This window comes from Camelus bactrianus, chromosome 1 (genome assembly GCF_048773025.1).
Source record: "Camelus bactrianus isolate YW-2024 breed Bactrian camel chromosome 1, ASM4877302v1, whole genome shotgun sequence".
NCBI classification, from domain to species: domain Eukaryota; kingdom Metazoa; phylum Chordata; class Mammalia; order Artiodactyla; family Camelidae; genus Camelus; species Camelus bactrianus.
The window spans coordinates 30459318-30478106 of NC_133539.1; the positions used below are offsets into that span (position 1 = coordinate 30459318).

General features: G+C 34.0%; 1 long non-coding RNA gene across 1 annotated transcript in view; it reads left to right on the forward strand.

Annotated features, from left to right (window-relative positions):
• LOC141577524 (uncharacterized) overlaps positions 1-18789 on the forward strand; it is a 366010-nt gene that overhangs the window by 21252 nt on the left and 325969 nt on the right. Inside the window, exon 3 of the long non-coding RNA XR_012506664.1 lies at positions 18591-18675. This is a non-coding gene — a long non-coding RNA (uncharacterized LOC141577524). The remainder of the gene's footprint in view (positions 1-18590; positions 18676-18789) is intronic.

Sequence of the window (18789 nt, forward strand, 5' to 3'; positions counted from 1 at the left end):
CTTCTTTTTTTTGTTGATCTTGAGGATGAGTTGTCAGTCTGCTTGTGTCTCCTTTGAAGAGAAGGTAATCTATCATTTTTTTCTCGCCTGCTCCCAAGATATTCCCTTCAGCTTTGGCTTTTATCATTTTTATTATAATACAGACACATGTGGGTTTCTTTTTACTTGTCTTCTTGGGATTGACTTGAATTCTCAGACTGCAGATTGGCATTTTTAATAGTTATGGAAAAACTCAGCCATTATCATTTCAACTATTTATTGCTTCTTTCCTCATTATCTCTCTCATTTTCTGGAAAATCCATTAAAAATATCCTCCATCTTTTGTGTGCTACCTTTTGTCTGTGTAAACTCTATAGTAAATTTTCTTCTTCAATGCATCTAACCCCTTGTTAAATCTAACTTTTAAATGTTTAATTTTACAACTTTCATTTTTCATTTCTACAAAGTCTATTGGATTCTTTGTTCTACTATTGCCTTTTATCATTTTAGTTACTTGTTGATATTTTTCAGTTTTCATCTTGTTTAATTTGTCATATTCAGTATAATAGTTTAGAAGATGTACCTGACAGTTGTAATATCTGAAGTCTTTCTCTCTATTTCTGTTTATTTTGATTCCTGGCACTTTGTTTCCACATATGATATGTTATTTTTTGTTGTGGTACACTTATTACCTTTCAACAGTAATTTGAAACCTATGTCAGAAGTACTTTTCTCTAGAGTAGATTTTTACTCGCTGTCACCAAGCAACTTGGTGCTACCAATTCCGTTGAGTCTCCAACCAGGCTTATAGCATAACGTCACTTGGACTCCCTTGGTGAAGAGAATCAAAGCTGCTAATATGTGGCAAAGTCAATTATTGGTCACAGCATCTCAGAATCCTTTGTCCTTTCATTTTATGGCCTCTGCTTGTCTCAGGGGCAAGGCAAATTTTTGTTTAGGTATCAGAGATCAGGTTTGCTTCTTTTTATCCTTACCATGATAATATTATACATTAAGATCCCATTTTAATATGCTGTAGTCTTCTATTAGACTCACCTCTTTGGGAAGTTGAACAGCCTTTATTCCACCTACTTTTCTTATATAGGCATCATATTAAGCTCAAGATAGCTTGTTCAACAAATGCTGTCAATGCAAAATCATTTAATAAATAATTCTGGTCTTTAAATACCAGTCTCCACACTTACACTTCTCTTATATGGTTGACAAACAGTTTCTTTATATCCTTTATTTCTTAAATATTCTTAAAGAATTTAGAAAATATTTTATCCAGCATTTTGCATTGTTTTCAGTAGAAGAGGTAGCTCAAGTATTCTAGTTTTTCACTTCTGGTAACAGAAGTCTTTCATCCATGATATTTAATGCTAGAGAAGAATTCTGGGTTGCTTACTAACCTCACTTTTTGCTGTTAGTATTAAGTATGCAGACTTGAGGGAGTTTACTTAATGACCTTCAGTGAAACGAAGGTCCATCTTTATTAGATGATGGCTCTAACAGCTTGGCACAAGAGCACAGAGAAAAACATTCTGTGAAAAACATTTCAGTTATATTGACAGAGGAAGAATCTTTGCAGTAGACTCAGGCTCGAGACAATAAGTAGATATATGATAATGGCTTATTGGAAGTAAGCGCAGTATCTATTGTCAGTTTAGAAGGCCCAGCCATACACAGCTGATAAGATATTGCATCGCAACAACCTTTTCCTTGGAGAATTAAAGGAAAAAATAGAATCCACCTAAGCACTGGATGACAGAAGGATGAGCACACCATGTTTAATGGAAAGACAAGGGGGCAAGGGATGAGCACAATGACCCTGTTCTCCTAGTTTATGAGATTTGGGTCACTTCTGCTTTTATACTGGATGGGGTGTCAGTGCCTCTCCCTTAACCTTAATCAGAAAAACCTCAGATTTTACAAGGTAATGGTATGAGTGGAAGTAGAACATTGGTGTACAAACCACGACCACAGAGCACTACTCATGCAGAAGCAGTTGGAGATTCCATGAGGTTCACCTCTACCTAAAATCTACTGTGCCCAGAGAAGTCACAGCTATGTAGCTAAACATGGCCTTGTGTGGCGACCACAGCAGTTTCATATTCCTGAATTCTGTATTCAAAAGGAAGGTAGGAAGCATCACTCTCCTTTGCTATGGTTCAAATTATTCCACCAAGGAGAAAGAGTGGTGAAAAAAATTCTTTTTGTACTCTTTTTCCTCAGCTCCTTCAGTTCTGGTGGGAAGAAGACTTCTCTCGTAATAATATAAGGACTGGTGATCAAGATTAGCAGGTGAAAAGTTGGTTATTCTTCTAGATGCTCCCATCTGAGATGATGGAACAGCCCAACACTGCCCTCTGCAATTGGAAGAAGGAATAGGTTTATCTCTCCATGGTCTGAATGGAAAGTGACAGACTGAAAATGTAGTCATCTAGGCAGAGTACAGGAAAGTAGAAGAGGAAATGGGAGAGAAACTAAGTGAAAAGGGACTTCCGTGGTTTCATGATTGGCTTTCTGTACAGCTTGTTTTTTTCAGGTCATAGATTGCACCTGCATCAGCACAATCTCTCGATGACTTCAGGGCCTCATGGCTTGCCTGTACTCATGCAACACCAATATGTAAAATTATCGTTTTGAAATTGTTTTTGTTTTTCATAAGGCATTCTCTAAAAATGAAGTATCTTGCAGGTTATTCTTCATATTTGATTTTTTAAAAGTGAGACAGACCTAAGATATTGAAGATATTTTTAAGAGACAATATAAAAACAAATATGTTCATTTATTATAAACATATTCACTGTAATATATATTTGATATAAATGTCAGAAATGAAAAGAAATTAGGTACCAGCAAGTTCAGGAGAGTTGACATGAGGAAAACATTCCAATACTCAGAAAAGTGGTTTCTCAAAGGTAAATTACCTCTTCCTAACAAAATTAAATAACTCATTTCATCTTGTTTAGTCATTTAATTATCCTATAAAAATAAAAAGTCAGGGAGCAAAGCTCAATAAAAGCAAAAAAATATTTAATTTTTATCTTACAGTGAGGCATACAGTTTAGTAGTTAACAATAAAATGTTTTAATCCATATGCTACTCAAGGTTTTCTTTTAAACTAGAAATTACAAAGTGCTAATTAGAGTGTGGGCTGCATATCAAAATACACTGCTCTATTGAAAACATGTTTAGATAAGGACCTACTGAATCCCTGCAGAAAAAAACTGTGCCATAATTATCAGACAACCAAATAAGTAATTCACCTTAATAATTTTTTAATATATCAAATGCCTGGTTCACAAATCACTTAATCATATTTTATGTACACTATTGTAATAAAACTTCTTATATGTGACAAAAGTGACTTGTGTCCCAATGTCATATAATTATTTCATATTCACCAGACCTTAAATTTTCAGCACAAATCTATTTTGGGTTTCTCAATACTATCTTCACATCAGAGATAATTTTGTGAAAGCAAAGCACAGAAGTCTGGTTCTGATCTTAAGGCAAGTAGCGTGATACTTTGGCTCCTCTACTAACCCACTTACCAAACTAGCCTACTCTATTCACTGCTCCTTTTGCTGAAATTTTATCTTAACATGGATTTATCTTTGTATGAGAGAGAAATATTTTTGAGGACAGTATATTAACATAGAAATATATCTCAAAATAGTGTCATGTAATAGTAACTCTCTTACTTACTTTTGGAAAATTAAATTTTTATTACACAACTTTAAATGGTAGCAGAAATGCACAGGTATTTTTATTTCCTTAATACATTCACTTAAAAATTAAAGTCTACTAATAGTACAATGATACTGCTACTATTTTCAACAGTAGTATAGCTGTCCCTGGATTGTGGAGAAAATAATCCTGAATATAAAAGATGAAATTAAACATACATTGCAGAATTAAAGAGAATAAATATGAAAGGAATATTTAGAGAAAAATCCATTTTAATGAATAGTATATTTTTAATGTTAAGGAAAAATATTTCATAGTAATTTTAAATTGCTATGAAAACTTTTGGCCTTTCAGTAGGAAAGGCAACGAGCAGAAATAGAGTCCAGAGAAGTGATTTTACCTGGCTTTAAAAATGGGATAAGCCTTTAAATGATTTAATTTCTTTATCCTCTTGCACTCCTTATTTCTATATGCATTTTCATACATCTCATTTCTTTTTACCGCTCCAATTGGAACCTTAGATATGGGTTATAAAAGGAATGAGGGTACAAGTATGTTACATGAATATTGGATTGAATGAAGAAAGGGATTCCTAGTAAAATGGAATTGGTTCCCTGGCCTTATTTTCAGAAAGATCTCTTCCTTTTCCTTTCACTTTCATAACAGTCTTCAGCTACCATTCCTGTGAAATATCCATGCATTTCCCTGCTCAGTGAAACTTTCTTTAATCTCAGTATCTCCTCGCTGCTTTCCCATAATTGTGTTGATAAATATGGCAGATTAGTTCAAAGAGCTTATTTTTTTTAAACATACAAATTACGTTTCCTTAGGAGTTCAAATTAGTTTAGAATATGGAAACTAAGTTAGTTTCTCATCCAAGTCAGGAAATACTACATTCTCTTTAACTCTCTCTCTTGTCATTGGCTAACAATTAACTAAAAATGGACTTAGACAACACATTATTAGATTTGCATCCAAAACAGCTTGCAAGGAAATACATGTCTTTTCAGTGATGAATGGGAAGCCTTACATATTATACTGCCAAGGATTTACCATGTCATTTGCTGAAAAGCCAAATGTTGACATGGATCTTAATTGGTCCCCATCAAATGCCATATCTTCTTGACATAAAATTGAGTTACGGCCATCGCCAGTCATCAGCACTCTAAATATTGTTGTAACATTGCTTTGCATTGGAGTTTAAAATTAAAGCAAATATGCAAGATGTGAAGTAGAAACAGTATAAGCCAGATTCAAGTTACTAAAGAATTCTGTGCTTGAGAACAAATATGACATACAGAATTGAGTGACATCTTTCTTTAAAATTCTAAGAATAGTTATTATATTTCCAAGGCTAAAAAGTGGTTTCCTATGGTTCCAAGCTAGTAAATTTCCATGGTGAACACTGAGGAATTACAGAGGCAGATACTATTAAGTTAATGATGACAAATACGTTCTAATTTTTAGCACTTATCTTTAAATAAGTCAGTGACCCTATAGATTGCATTTTATTATTTCTAATAGTATTTACTTGCAGGAAAAAGATGAGTTTTTATAAAATGTCTTATAGAAAAAAAAAACAGGGAGAGGAAAAAAATCTATGTAGTATCTCTCTCTTAAATAATAGGTGATTATATTCTGTCATTTTTGCTCCCAAAAAGATACTGAATCTGTGAGCCTATAAATAAACTCTGGGGTGTCTTAGCAGGCTTGTTTGTTGTACCAAGAAGATATCCCATGCAAAATCTTCTAGGTGAGAAAGATAAGATAGAAACTTTTGGGAAAAAAATGACCTTTTCATCTTCTAATTCTTTGTTCTTTTCTATAATCAACATAGTTTAAAATCAAAGAAAAAAAATCAATAATTTTTCTTTATAAAGCATGTTTTATATAGAGTATAGGATTTCATAACAGTAAGACCTAAATGACTTTGAACTGAACTGAGCTCTCATACTTAAGCTTATTTAATTCTTACAACACTTGTAATTATGCCCATATTTTATAGAAAACATATTCTTCATTGAGGTTAATTAACTTTAATAAAATTACAGATTTAATAAATATTGAAGCTAAATTTCAAACCCAAGGCAACTTAAAATAAAAGCCTGTACTCATTACCACGCTATCTAGTCACCCAAGATCTTATGTAATAGTGCAACTCCATCGGTCAACAGAAATGAGAATACCATTTACACTTAAGCTCTTGCTTCCCATAAAGAAAAGATGCTTGAATACATCGGCAAATATATATTTTTTCTTATTTAAAGAAAAAGTATCTTGCCTAAGGCCACACAGCAAGTGACTGGCAAAACTTAAATGAAAATATGAAAGTAATTTAAACATATCTAACAGTGAATATTATAATTTATAATACACACACTATTTAAATCTCTCTCTCCTGCTGGGGGCATTTGATTAAAAAAAGACAAGGGAAAGTGTAATCAAATTATCTATTTAAACTACCTTGCCCTACAGAGTGTATAGATTTAATAACCTAATAGCAGATCCAGTGGAAAAATATGATCTATGATTTTTATAATGGAAAACCATTGCTGTTTTATTTTATGCTCCTCAGTGAAAAAAGGCAAAAGTTGAAACAGAAATAAAAAATCTAGTAACAATATAATTGCCTACTGGTATTTCTGTAGAAGTCATCCATCATGTTTTTTTTAAGAAATCACACATGAAACTTTCAGAAGGGAACTATAGCCTAATGTTCCCATCAAAGGAAAAGGTTAACTCTTACCTCATAGGATTTTACTGCAGGCACACCACAGCAAGCAGAGAATCTGGCAGAAAAGAAGTAGCAATATATTTGTAAGGAGAGATTTACTTTATTTCATGTCTTTGTTTATTTAACGTCTCAGGTGATATATGGCATTTGCTTGACAGCATCCAATTTTTGTGTGTCATTGAAAATGAAGAAAGTATCCATTTATCAATTTTCTTTTCTCTGTTTCCCTGGGACATGGAAGAACAATATACCCTATTTTTTCTCTTTAGGATTCTTCACACTTCTTTTGCACTCATGTAACTCTTGTGTTCTACCAGTAACTCTTCCTCTTTTGGAAGGTTATCTATTATTACCTCCCGTTCCTGTAATAGTCTTATGTTTTGGTCTTAGTCTGATAACTCTTAATGTGTTTAAATGCTTAATATTCTTATATGTCATTTTCTCTCTATTGAAAAGGATATATCACACTGAAAAACTAAATGTCTAATAAAAGTTTTATTTCCCCTGGAAAAAAATGACATACCAGGTTAGCCTAAAAGAAGTCAAGTTAAATGACATCCCTACCACCTTGACAAAATAGAAAATTATTTACTCTATATATACTAATAATATTCTCCAAATGAACTCAAATGGTGATAAATCAAAGATGTCACATAAATAAGTTCCTCATTTATATCCTTATCAAACTCAACACTGGAAGAGTAGTAAATTAAAGATGTCACAGAATTATGTTCCTTGTTTCTATCTTTACCAAGAGCAACACTGAAAATTACAATATAATCTTCTCCCAAGTGTTCAGAATTTTGGGAAAATTCATAGCCTGAGAAAAGGAGTCCTGCATAAAAGATAACCATGGAAGTCTTGGTTATTCTCAGCCATAAAAAATAATAAAATAATGCCACCTGCAGCAACAGGGATGGACCTGGAGATTGCCATTCTAAGTGAAGTAAGCCAGAAAGAGAAAGAATCACTTATATGTGGAATCTGAAAGAAAAAAAAAAAGCCAAATGAACTTATTTACAAAATAGAAACAGACTCACAGACATAGAAAACAAACTTATGGTTACTGGTGAGGGGGGGAGGGTGGGAAGGAATAAATTGGGAGTTTTAGATTTGCAGATACTAACTAATATATATAAACTAGATAAACCAAAGTTCATACTGTATAGCACAGGAAACTATATTCAATATCTTGTAATAACTTATGGTGAAAAAGAATATGAAAACGAGTATCAGTATGTTCATTATGACTGAAGCATTATGCTGTACACCAGAAATTGACACAACATTGTAAACTGACTACACTTTAATTATGTGTGTATGTGTGTGTGTGTGTGTGTGTGTGTGTGTGTGTGTGTGTGTATATATATATATATATATATATGATAACAATGGAAATGATTCCTGGCAGTGGCAGATATGACGTGGAGTTAACAAAGCTCAATCTCTGTGTGTGTTTACATGATCATATATTGCTAACAGATATCTGGCAAAAGTACATTTGCAAAATTTACAATGTATGATATTTTAGATTGTTTTCTTAAGTAGTACCCTCAAGTTGTACAAAATCTAGCCCCTCAAATTCTGGTTCCACACTTGATTCCTTGACATATAATCTAGGATATGAAAATAAAATGTTCCAGTAATATACCAACAACATCATACAGTCTTGGTAATAAAAAAGGCATTAAAGCTCATCCATTCAACCTCATAATAAAATGATTTGAAATCCTTAAATTATGTTGGTATTTAAATTACTCATACAGTGCTACTTCAGTACTTTTTGAATAACATCATGCCTTTTCCTCTTAAATTGGCAATTAAAATATTTTAAATAAACTTTGTTAAAGCATAAATTAGATAAAATATAATGATCCCATATTTAAGAGTATATTTCCATGATTTTTGACTAATTTATACACTGACATAACCACATTTACATTCAAGATATGGAGAATGACTAACCCCATGAGAACGTAATGACTTTGCTAACATGCTCACTAGAAAAACTGGTGAAATTAAAAAAAAAAATCATTTAAAAAAGTCTCTGGAAATGGCCCTAAAGACACACAGCAAATGAAGAAAAAAATCTATTCAAGAAAATCTACTAAAACTCAAGAGGAACTGTTATGTTTTCTAAACCAAGACTGCACCCTCCCTCCCTATAAAACTGACTACAAACACAATTGCTCATATCTGTGATACACTAAAAAATATTGGATTATATACTTTATTTTATTTTGGATTATACACTTTACACATGTGACCTGTATGAGATGAAAGCTATACCTCAGTAGAGGTGTTATATAAATGTTATGGAATATTTCACAAAATATTTCCCTAGGTCACACGCTCACTTTGCTCCAGGCAATCACTGATCTTCTGTCTTACATTATAGACTGATTTGTATTTTCTAAAATGACATATGTGTCACATCATAGAGGAAGTACTATTTTGTTTCCAGCTTCTTTTGTTCAGGATAATGTGTTTGAGATTCACCCATATCCTGTACGTTGCCAGTCTGTTGCTTTTTGTTGGTAAACAGTAGTGTTACATTGATGGGTACATATCACATTTGTTTATCCACTCTCTTGTTGAACATTTGGGTTGGTTTTAGTTTGGAATTTTACAAATAAATCTTCCCTGAACATTTGTATGCAAGATTTTGTGTGGAAATATGTTTTCATTTCTCTTGGTAAATACTTAAGAGTATAATTGTTGGATTCTATGATAAGTATACTTGTCAATACAACATAATACAGTAACAAAAACTATTTGCTATTTACTATGTACCAAGCATTATTTTAATCTCTTTATGTGTACTAATTCATATAATCCTCACACAACCTGGGGCACAGAATCCTAATAGAAATGACTTGAAATGGACATTTAATATACACATATATATGGAAAAGTTATAAGCTATTTTAATAATTTATCTATTATATTCTTATCCCCATTTTTTACCTGAGGAGTCTGGAACACAGTTAATTCATAGAAATGCATGTTGTTATTCATTGATTACTATAGTGTAAACACACATAGTGAAATTTCAAAATGCTATGATACAGTGTAATATTGGTTTTTATTGAGAATAGAAATCCAAGTATTTTCTTTACATGAAATGATCACTGGGAGAAAAAAAGAAGTGTTCAAAATGTGAGGACCAATTTTATTTATATTTGTGAAACTGGATGATAAATTTTGATCCCTTCAAGGCTCTCTCTTCTGAAGCTTGATTTATTATCATCCCTCTCGCTTTGGTATCTACAATCTGTCCTCCACTTATTTCTTCTTCTCAAGTTACTTTTATACTCAAGAAACTTTTATCCTTAACAACAACAATAACAATCATAATAATAACACTACTTTTTCTCTACACTAGAATACAACAAACTAACATGATTTTTAAACTCTTGATGTTACATTTCAAAAGGGATCATATCCTTTGTTTTCTTCATATTTCTGTTGCTAATGTACAACACCTACCACCGACTGTAATGAGAGTACTCAGAAAGGGTTCACCAATCATTTCCTCAATTACCACCCCACTATTCATTCTCTACGTACTTAAAAGCTCTTAAGAGTTCTGTTTTCTAACACTCATTTCTTCTCTCTAGATTTTCTTCATAATTATACCCATCCGCAAAGTGTTATGCAATTATTATTATACACAAAAGTCTGACAAATATATTATTAGAGCCTGCTTTAGGATATGGACTGTATTTTCAACTGTCTACTTGCATCTCCACCTAAACTTATAGCTGGTCATTCAAATTCAGTGCATGAGAAGACCAGTTGTTCCATCTTGCCAATTCCTCAGCCAAACATTATTGATGATAATGATGATGAAGATGTAGATGCTGATTGACAAAGATTCAAAACAAACGTGCTACTCCTTCTCTGTCTCCTCTTCAATTAGCAGTGTTACCGTTAAGACAATTTGCTAAGTCATGTGAATTTCTCTAGTCCTTGCCTTCTCTTTTTTTTCTCCCCAGATGTTTCTTTAGTAATGAGCTGTCTTCCTTGTTCCTGAAATAATGCCTTATGTTTGATGTTAAGACAACTCTGCTTTTCCTCTCTCTCTGCTCCAATTGCCTTTGGAGTAAAAACCAAAGTTCTTAGCCCAGAATATGAGATCTCCCATCATCAAGAGCTAACCTACCTTTGTAACTTCTTATCCCGTGCTTTCTCCAGCCTCACTATGTTGTAGACCACACGATATGCAAGAGGCCTTCAATAAAACTAATGATGCATTTATTTCCTTTTCAAAAGCACTTTTCCACTCCTTGTAGACCAGATGAAGAACTATTTGGAAAATATTCTTCTTATCTGACACAAGGTAGACATTCAACAAATAATTACTGATATGGGAAGATTAAGTTTTAAGCCATAATTTCTGTAAATCTCTGGCAGCCATGGAGATGCATTGCACAGAACTCTCTTCAAGAGATAACCTGCTGCACAAAGTGCAGTTAGCCAACAGCCTTCAGTTGCAGTGCTCTGGGGACTCACCACAGCATTTGGGGTGAAGTCACCCTCTCCCTAAACAGTTTCTACTCAGTGACTGCACACAGCAGAGGTTCTAGTGTCTGGCCGTTTTTCCCCATCACAGGGCACTCATGGACAGTCTTTGCAATGGAGCAACTTATTAGGATGGTTGGGGCTTTCTCAGGGATACAGTCAAGTCTGAAGGTCTTCTCATTCAATCATCCTTCCTTCCTCCTTTACTGAACAGTGGTCAGATCTTCACAGTCTGAAACTCCCTCTGACAATTCCTACTCCCTCTACCCTAGCTTTCACTGGTGTCTTCCTCAAGAAATCTCCTGCCTTTCTAATTTAAGTCCTTCTTGATGTTTACTTCATTGAGATCCCAGACTGATACAAAAGTCTTTATTAATTTCCAAATCAAAAAGTCCTTCTACTCATAGAATTTTGTATGTAACTCTATTCTATCTTTTCCAAATAGAGTCTAAAATTTTAGGTTGCTCTTTTCACTAGGATGCAAACTGTGTCATTGGTACCATAAGTAAATGCTTATTAAATGAATTTAATTATTCATTCATGGTTTCAAATTTATCACAAAAATGCATTATATCTGTACATAGATTTTTGTATGCACACATATACATACACATCAATCTGATTAAAATCATATTTAACTTCTCATTCAGGGAAATTTTCTGAAACATCTGCCATTTTCATATTCCAGATATAATAAATATTGTATAGATTGTGTTTTAAGCATTCCACAGTACTCATGGAAATTTAGTCCTTTGGGCCGAAAAGAATTCTCCCATCTCTTCATTTTCAAGTCAGAGGGTAATCATGACTATTCCTTTAAACCACACCGAGAACAAATACACTGACATTAACAAGGTTAAACATGAACTCAAGAAGTGTTGAAAACTAGAGGATAGCTGTCGTGTAGCTTTATACTCTTGACCAGTCTAACTGATGATACTAACTAGCCATGAATAGAACCTGAGCAATTTAATTAATGAAGTTATGAGTCATTCTGGAAACAACTGGGGCAAAGCTAGACTAATAACATGTAAGTTTGCAAAGTGATGTGATTTCAACAACGTTGCATTTTTAATACGACTGCTCTTTACACAACTGAATTCTAAACTGAAAATGCGTATGTATTCATTTGCTAGCCTTCATAATTCCTAAAATAAGTTCTTATGGAGATAAATTAATTCCAAACTATAATAAAAATCAGCGAAGAATTACAATGCTCCCTTCAAAAGACCACCTACTTTTGAAAATGTATAATTCATTTGCATTTCAGTTTCTCAGCTTAAACCTTAAATAAATGTTATTCACATTTACTCTCTGTGTCTTCTTTACATAATCATGACAGACACAAAGATATCACACCACATTTTTTCTGTGTGATTTGGTATTACTTCTGACAGTAGCTCTGAAATGTTGCCACCTTTTAGCTAAAAATTTCTGCGAATCTGCTAATATTTTTCAGCTTGTCAATACAATTTCAATGTGATCACTGTTTATCAAATAGAAGAAGGAATAAAAACAAAATGGAAGACATATCATATATGCTTAATGAACTTGAAACTAATTGAAAGGAGAATAAAATTGTGTATGAGACAAAAGAACACAAAAATTGAAGCAATATATTCTCAGAATGAACATGATCTACATCTACAAATGCTTTGTTCAATGAAGAAAACATTGTTGTGCAACCTCTGGGAACTGTCGACAAAAATAATCAATAAACAATCAATAAGAAAAATAAAAGAGTTTTATTTGACCCAAGCTGAGGATTATGGCTCAGAAGCCAGTTTCCCAGATTACTCTGGGAAACTTTTCTCAGATTACTCTGAGAAACTTCTCTGGAGAAGCATAGTTTTCAGCACAGTTTTATATGTTGTCAGAACAAAGAATATTAAAAAAAAAAACTCATGAATACATTTCTTCAAGGTTTCAAAAAAACAGACTAGCATATACCCAGCGAGTCAGTATGGCCTTGGCACCCCAGAAGGAAGTCTTATCATCAAAGGTGTACCAGCATTGGCATCCCAGGAAGAGAGACATTTGGACAAGGACATTCTTTACTTCTGGTCAATGTGCCCTTTTCTTTAATAATTAAAGCAGATGTACAAGGTATGTTCAATAGACCACAAACAGGCTGCTTTACTTAGCATGAAATTCAGGTTAACTCAGGTATACACCAGAATGACTTCTCTGTACCTCAATATGTGAAATTTTCTTTTATCAGAACATACGGTAAGTATGTGTTCTGGATGAAGACTTTACAGATAGGATTAACAGAAATAAGAAGGGAATGATAAAAAAAATAGGATGAAAATAAGAATTATTGTGATATGTGTGGAAATAAAGATAAAAGTAAAGACAGCTAAACAAAAGTATAATTAAAAGCACTGGACATCAAAATAAAGAATCATATTTACAAGAATAAAAATGGGAATTAAAGAATTTAAAGAATGTAAAGAATTAAAAGGGAAATGCAGAGCTTGGAGAAAAAGGTATAACAGGGCTAACATATATAAAAAAGATATGTTTAGAAGTCAAGAAGAAAAATATCAACTCTCTAACAAAACAGTAAAAAAATAACCATAAAGCATTCACGGAAAAAGTACAAATTGGGAGTAAAATATGCTGAATATTCAACTTTACTGGTATTAGGAAGGAAAACAATGTCCCTCCCCAAAGATGTCCACATTGCCATCTCTGGGACCTGCGATTATGTTGTGCTTTGGGGTAAAGGGTGACAGAATTTGCCACCCTAAAATATGCCCCTTTGGCATGAGAATTACTTGGAGCTAAAGGCACTTAGAAAACAGCAGGTGCAAGAAGGGTGCTTGACTTCTCTTTTTCCTTCCTAAAAGCAGGAGATAAAATTCTTGTGAGAATGATGCCCTCTTGGTACCAAAAAGAAAGAAACATTCTTATCACCAGAGCTCGGGAGTTGAGGCCCAGAAAATTCTGTACTAATGTACATTGTTAAAATAACTTTTATCTTGCTTCAGTCTCCTGACATGTTTAATTACTTCCCGGCAGTTGCCTCTTTGTTCAACCTAATATATAAGCACTTGGGTTTTGCCATTCCTTTGCGTCTTTATTTCCTTAGGAAGGCTCCCATGTCATGTGAAACTTCTATTAAATGTATTTGCATACTTTCCTTCTGGTGACTTGTATTATGTCAATTGAATTCTCAGGCCCAGCTGAAGATGTTAAAAAGGTAGAGGTACCTTTATGTCTCCCCTACAAAGGTAAGGGGATATTAAGATTGCTGATGGAATTAAGGATTCTAATTGGCCTTAAAATAAGGAGATAGTCCTGGATTCTGTGGGTGAGCCCAGTACAACCCCGAGGATCTTTCAAAGATGGAAGAGAAAGGCAGAGTCAGAATGACGTGCTGTGAGAAAACTAAAAGGACTTTGAAGGTGGATGTGGACATGAGGCCAGAAAAGTGGGGACCCCCAGAAGTTGGAAAAGTCATAGAAATGGATTCTCCTCTACCTAGACCCTCCAGAAGGAATGCAGCTCTATAACACCTTGATTTAAGCCTAATGAGGCCCATTTCAAAATTCTGGCTCCCAGAATTAGAAGATAATACATTTCTATTAAGTTACCAGGTTTGTGGTCATCTGTTAACAGCAGCAATAGAAAACATTAATAATGAAATGAAATCAAATTAGAAAAAAAAGAAACAAAATCAAAACCAATGAATGAAATCAAATTAAAACATTCATTGGATAAATTTTCTCAGTTTGGCAAGGATAAAATAAATAGTAGCTCACTATGTGCATTAGAAGGGCTGTATTCTCTTATGCTACAAGTGGATATGTAGAGACTGGTGCACATATTCTGGAAGGTAATTTTGCAGTATATATCAAAATGTTTAAGAATAGCTGTTTCTTTTAATTATTGGTTCATTAATTCTGATGTAAGATCTTTTTATCTTAGACAAAACTGAATATTAACACTTTTACAGATATTCTTGGCCTTTCAGAAATGAAATAAGGCATAGGTTTAATATACTTAGAGTTTAATCAAATAAAGAAATACTATGCATTCACTAAAACATCCTTTTCTAAAAGAATATCTAATAATGATAGAGCAGACACACTCCTCAGACTTCATCAGTTTTCTACCACCAGCATCTACATCACAGCCTGAAGCCAGAGAGAGTCTCCCTTTGCCTCTAGGGGTTAGGCCAGAGGGGTGGGAAATTACCCTCTAGGAGCAATGCTGGACCAACTATTGGTGGGAGGTGGAGTATAAATACCTACTATGCTTTTTTTCCCCTGGCGATGTAGCAGAGGAGTGAGTTCTCTCCCATCACCTCCAGTGTCCTCAGGGATCTAAGCTGCAGGCGCCCCCAGTGGTGGCTGCACGCTGTGTTTGCTGCTGGACCTTCCCTGTCTCACTTCTCCATTCCCAACCAGCTGGTATTTCTTTCTCCTTCAGAAAAAAACCCCAAAACTACTTAATTTTGAATCCTTACAAAGTACTACAAAGTCCCACACATGGAATTGTTTCAGTTTGTATTCAAAATGTAAATATATAAAGAGAGAAGTAAATATATAAAGAGAGAAGTAAATCTGAAGATGCACCTAGATCGAGTATAACACGATTGGTGGATTACCTTGTAGCACAGTTCTTAAAAGAATTAGTAACAGAATTTCCTGCTAGAAGGAGAGTTAACTGCCCAGTTTCTGACTTCCAAATTTGGCTGATAAGCAGAAGCCCATGTGACTGTTCCCGTGGATTTTTGTCTCACTCTGGCATCAAGGGCAGAAGCCCAGGAGCACCTGTTCCACACACTCATCTCAGTGCACTTACTCTCAGGTCTGGGAGAGCTTTCTCTCGTGATATTTTCATATACACTTCTTTGTTCATGTTTGACTGTTAAAATTCTCTCCTATCCCCACCATGGCAAAAAGAGGCCATCTTTTTAGTGGATTCTATCATTTGAGTGCTTTCTGGATTATTCATGGAGAATTAATAATTAAGTCTGAGGACAGCAAAGCATTTTTTTTTCCACTTTGAAAAACTGGTGAGATAGGAGTCATACCAAAAAAAAAATCATCTTTTTACTGTTCAACAAGTCATATTGGCACTTTATAGGCAGAGTGTATTTATAGGACTTGTGTGGGTAAGAATTTCACTTGAAATGCCATTGCTTCAGAGATACAGGGAAACATTTTAAATAGAAGATGTGAGAAAGCCTCCTATTTGTCCTCAGGTCCCCCCAATCTAGATGAAGACACCAGAGCTCAGTAGAAAGGAGGGAGGGGGTAAAAAATCGCCTCAAAATTTATAGTTTCTAGAAAAGTTGGCATTCTTTTTAGATTATTGAAACTTTGATTCATACTGATAGATTTCAGGAATATTTTACTTTATGAAATTAAAGGAACTTTTCCTAAGTGTCATAGGCTCTTAAATCACATTTTCAGCTTGTTTCAAGCTTCCCTAAAATTATAGCTAATTTGTATGACAAAAAAATGTGATGAACAGTTATGAAAAAAGGGATTTATTTATTTGTTGACTTCTGTGAGGTTTGATTTTTCTCCTAGCCAGAAAAAGATTTCTCCTATGAAACATAAAATATTAAATGTGACAAAATTAATATTAATTCAATAATGCAATAAGAACTTGTTGAATATCCAGTATGTACCAGTTATTGTTCCACTGACCATGGGTATAAGAGTATACAAAATAAAAATCCTTCCTTTAGTAGAGCTTGCTCTCTGGCATCAAGTAAATAAGAATGAATCATAGCATTCCATTACTTGTTACATGGAAATTTTTAAAACATATGCTGTATTATTTGTTAACCAGAGTGAATTATTTTGGAGTGTTGCAATTATTAAATGTACGTTGTCCATAATTACAGGTATTAGTTAGAGTAACAACTTTTTGGTCTGAGTGGTTATAGCAAAGTTAGTGGGTCCACTGAGATGCCTGCCCTTCTTTCTCATCTTTCTTCTCCCCTATAAATGACTAGCAAATTTGTGCAATGTCTGCTCAGTGGATGAACCAGAATGAAAAATGTCTCATACGTCTGTTGTTCTTGAGTCTAATAGATTACCTATTTTTTATTTTCGTCTTTCTTTCAACAAGTCAATTGAAACATAATTTCAGTTGTGCTCTTTGGATGATTTCAATTGCTTCAGGGAGAGGAAGGTGGAAATATATCTTTTAATCCATGATACATCTCTGTTAGATTTCTTTCAAACTAATTAGCACTAGGTCGTCTGACAAATACAGGTGCAGGTAACCAAACAGGGGGAAGAGTTTCCAAGGCAGCCAGCGGTTCACGTAGGATGAGAAGGCTGTGCTGAAAGCCAAGCAGAAGACACATTCCAGGCACAGAAAGGAGAACTTTGCTGGGGAATGAAAGTATTTTCCAAAATATCAAGCATAATGTAGTAAAACCAGAAAAACTCTAGATAACTACGCCAAGTCAGAGACATATTTAAGAATTATTTATTGAACGCTAGCCAGCTGTTGTGCTTATGAAAGGTCTTGGCATGGACTGAGGGGTAAACTAGACCAGACTTAGCTTCTTTCCTTTTTAACTTTATAGTTTACTGGGGGGTATCTACTGGGGAATATTGACATTAAAGAAAGAAACACACACATATAAACAATATTATAAGTTATCTTAAGTGCTTTGAAGGAAAATAATAAAATGCTATGAGAAAAATCGATGGAATGATTTAATGTATTTTGGGCAATAAAAGAAAGCACTTTTTCCTCACTGAAATTTAAGCTGGGATCTGAAGTACTAGGTGAAAAAAACTAACGAGAAAAGGAGATCAGATCGTTCTGGGAAATAATAGATGGACAGTGTCCTTTGACCGCAGTGAACAGGGAGAGACTGAAGTGTGAGGAGGCAATTACTTAGAAGCAGACATGGTTGATATGAAACACCTGGTCATGAACAGCATTGTCCTGGCTGCAGTTTGCCAAATGGTAAAATCTTTAAATAAACATCAGGTGAACTGGAAGTAAGAAACATTGATATTGGGGTTTAAAATGCCCCTCTCCACTAAAAATAGAGTTGGTATAATAAGTTTATCAAATATTTGATTTTGAAGTACTCCTGGATCACCATTATTTTAAAGTGACTTTATGACACAGAGGTTTTCATATTTTTCTACAGTATTGCCTATTGGTATGTATTGTGGTATATGATTGTCAAAATAATAAACAAACAGAAAAGTGTGAAAAATTGAAATGACAGGACTGTTGAAGTAGCTTTAACATGGTGATGTGCTGAAATCTAGGGGCTGAGAGATACTGTGAGTTTTGATACAGTGAAATTAAATCAATATCAGACAGTGACCAATGTGTCTGACTACCCAATGTGCCTAGCAGGCAGCAAGAAAATTCTCCCAGTACAAATAAGAAAAGCCTCAAGTAGCTTGTCAGGGGCAAAAAAGAGGAAAACAAAATCAGTTGCAGACTAGCTGATTCTGAGAAGAGTACAGAATGTTTAGTACAAAATTCCCCCAAGAGATTATCTGTATTTGGCATTTTTATCCTCTAGTACTACATAATGCAACTGAATCAACCAAATGTATTCAATGTTTTATTTGAGAAATTTGATATGTATACATAAACAATTACACGTATGCGTATATGTGTGTGTATTCAAATGTTATTTGTTCATGTGTTCCAGACTGAAGATACCCCTCCCAGGGATGGCTAATCCCACTGCAGGGAGCCAATGCATCTCTTACCTCAGTGGTAAAGGTGTGAATTAGGTAAGGATTTTTTTTTCTTTTAATTTTTTTAAAATTAAAAAATAATTTTTTTGAGTTATAGTCAGTTTACAATGTTGTGTCAATTTCCAGTGTAGAGCACAATTTTTCAGTTAT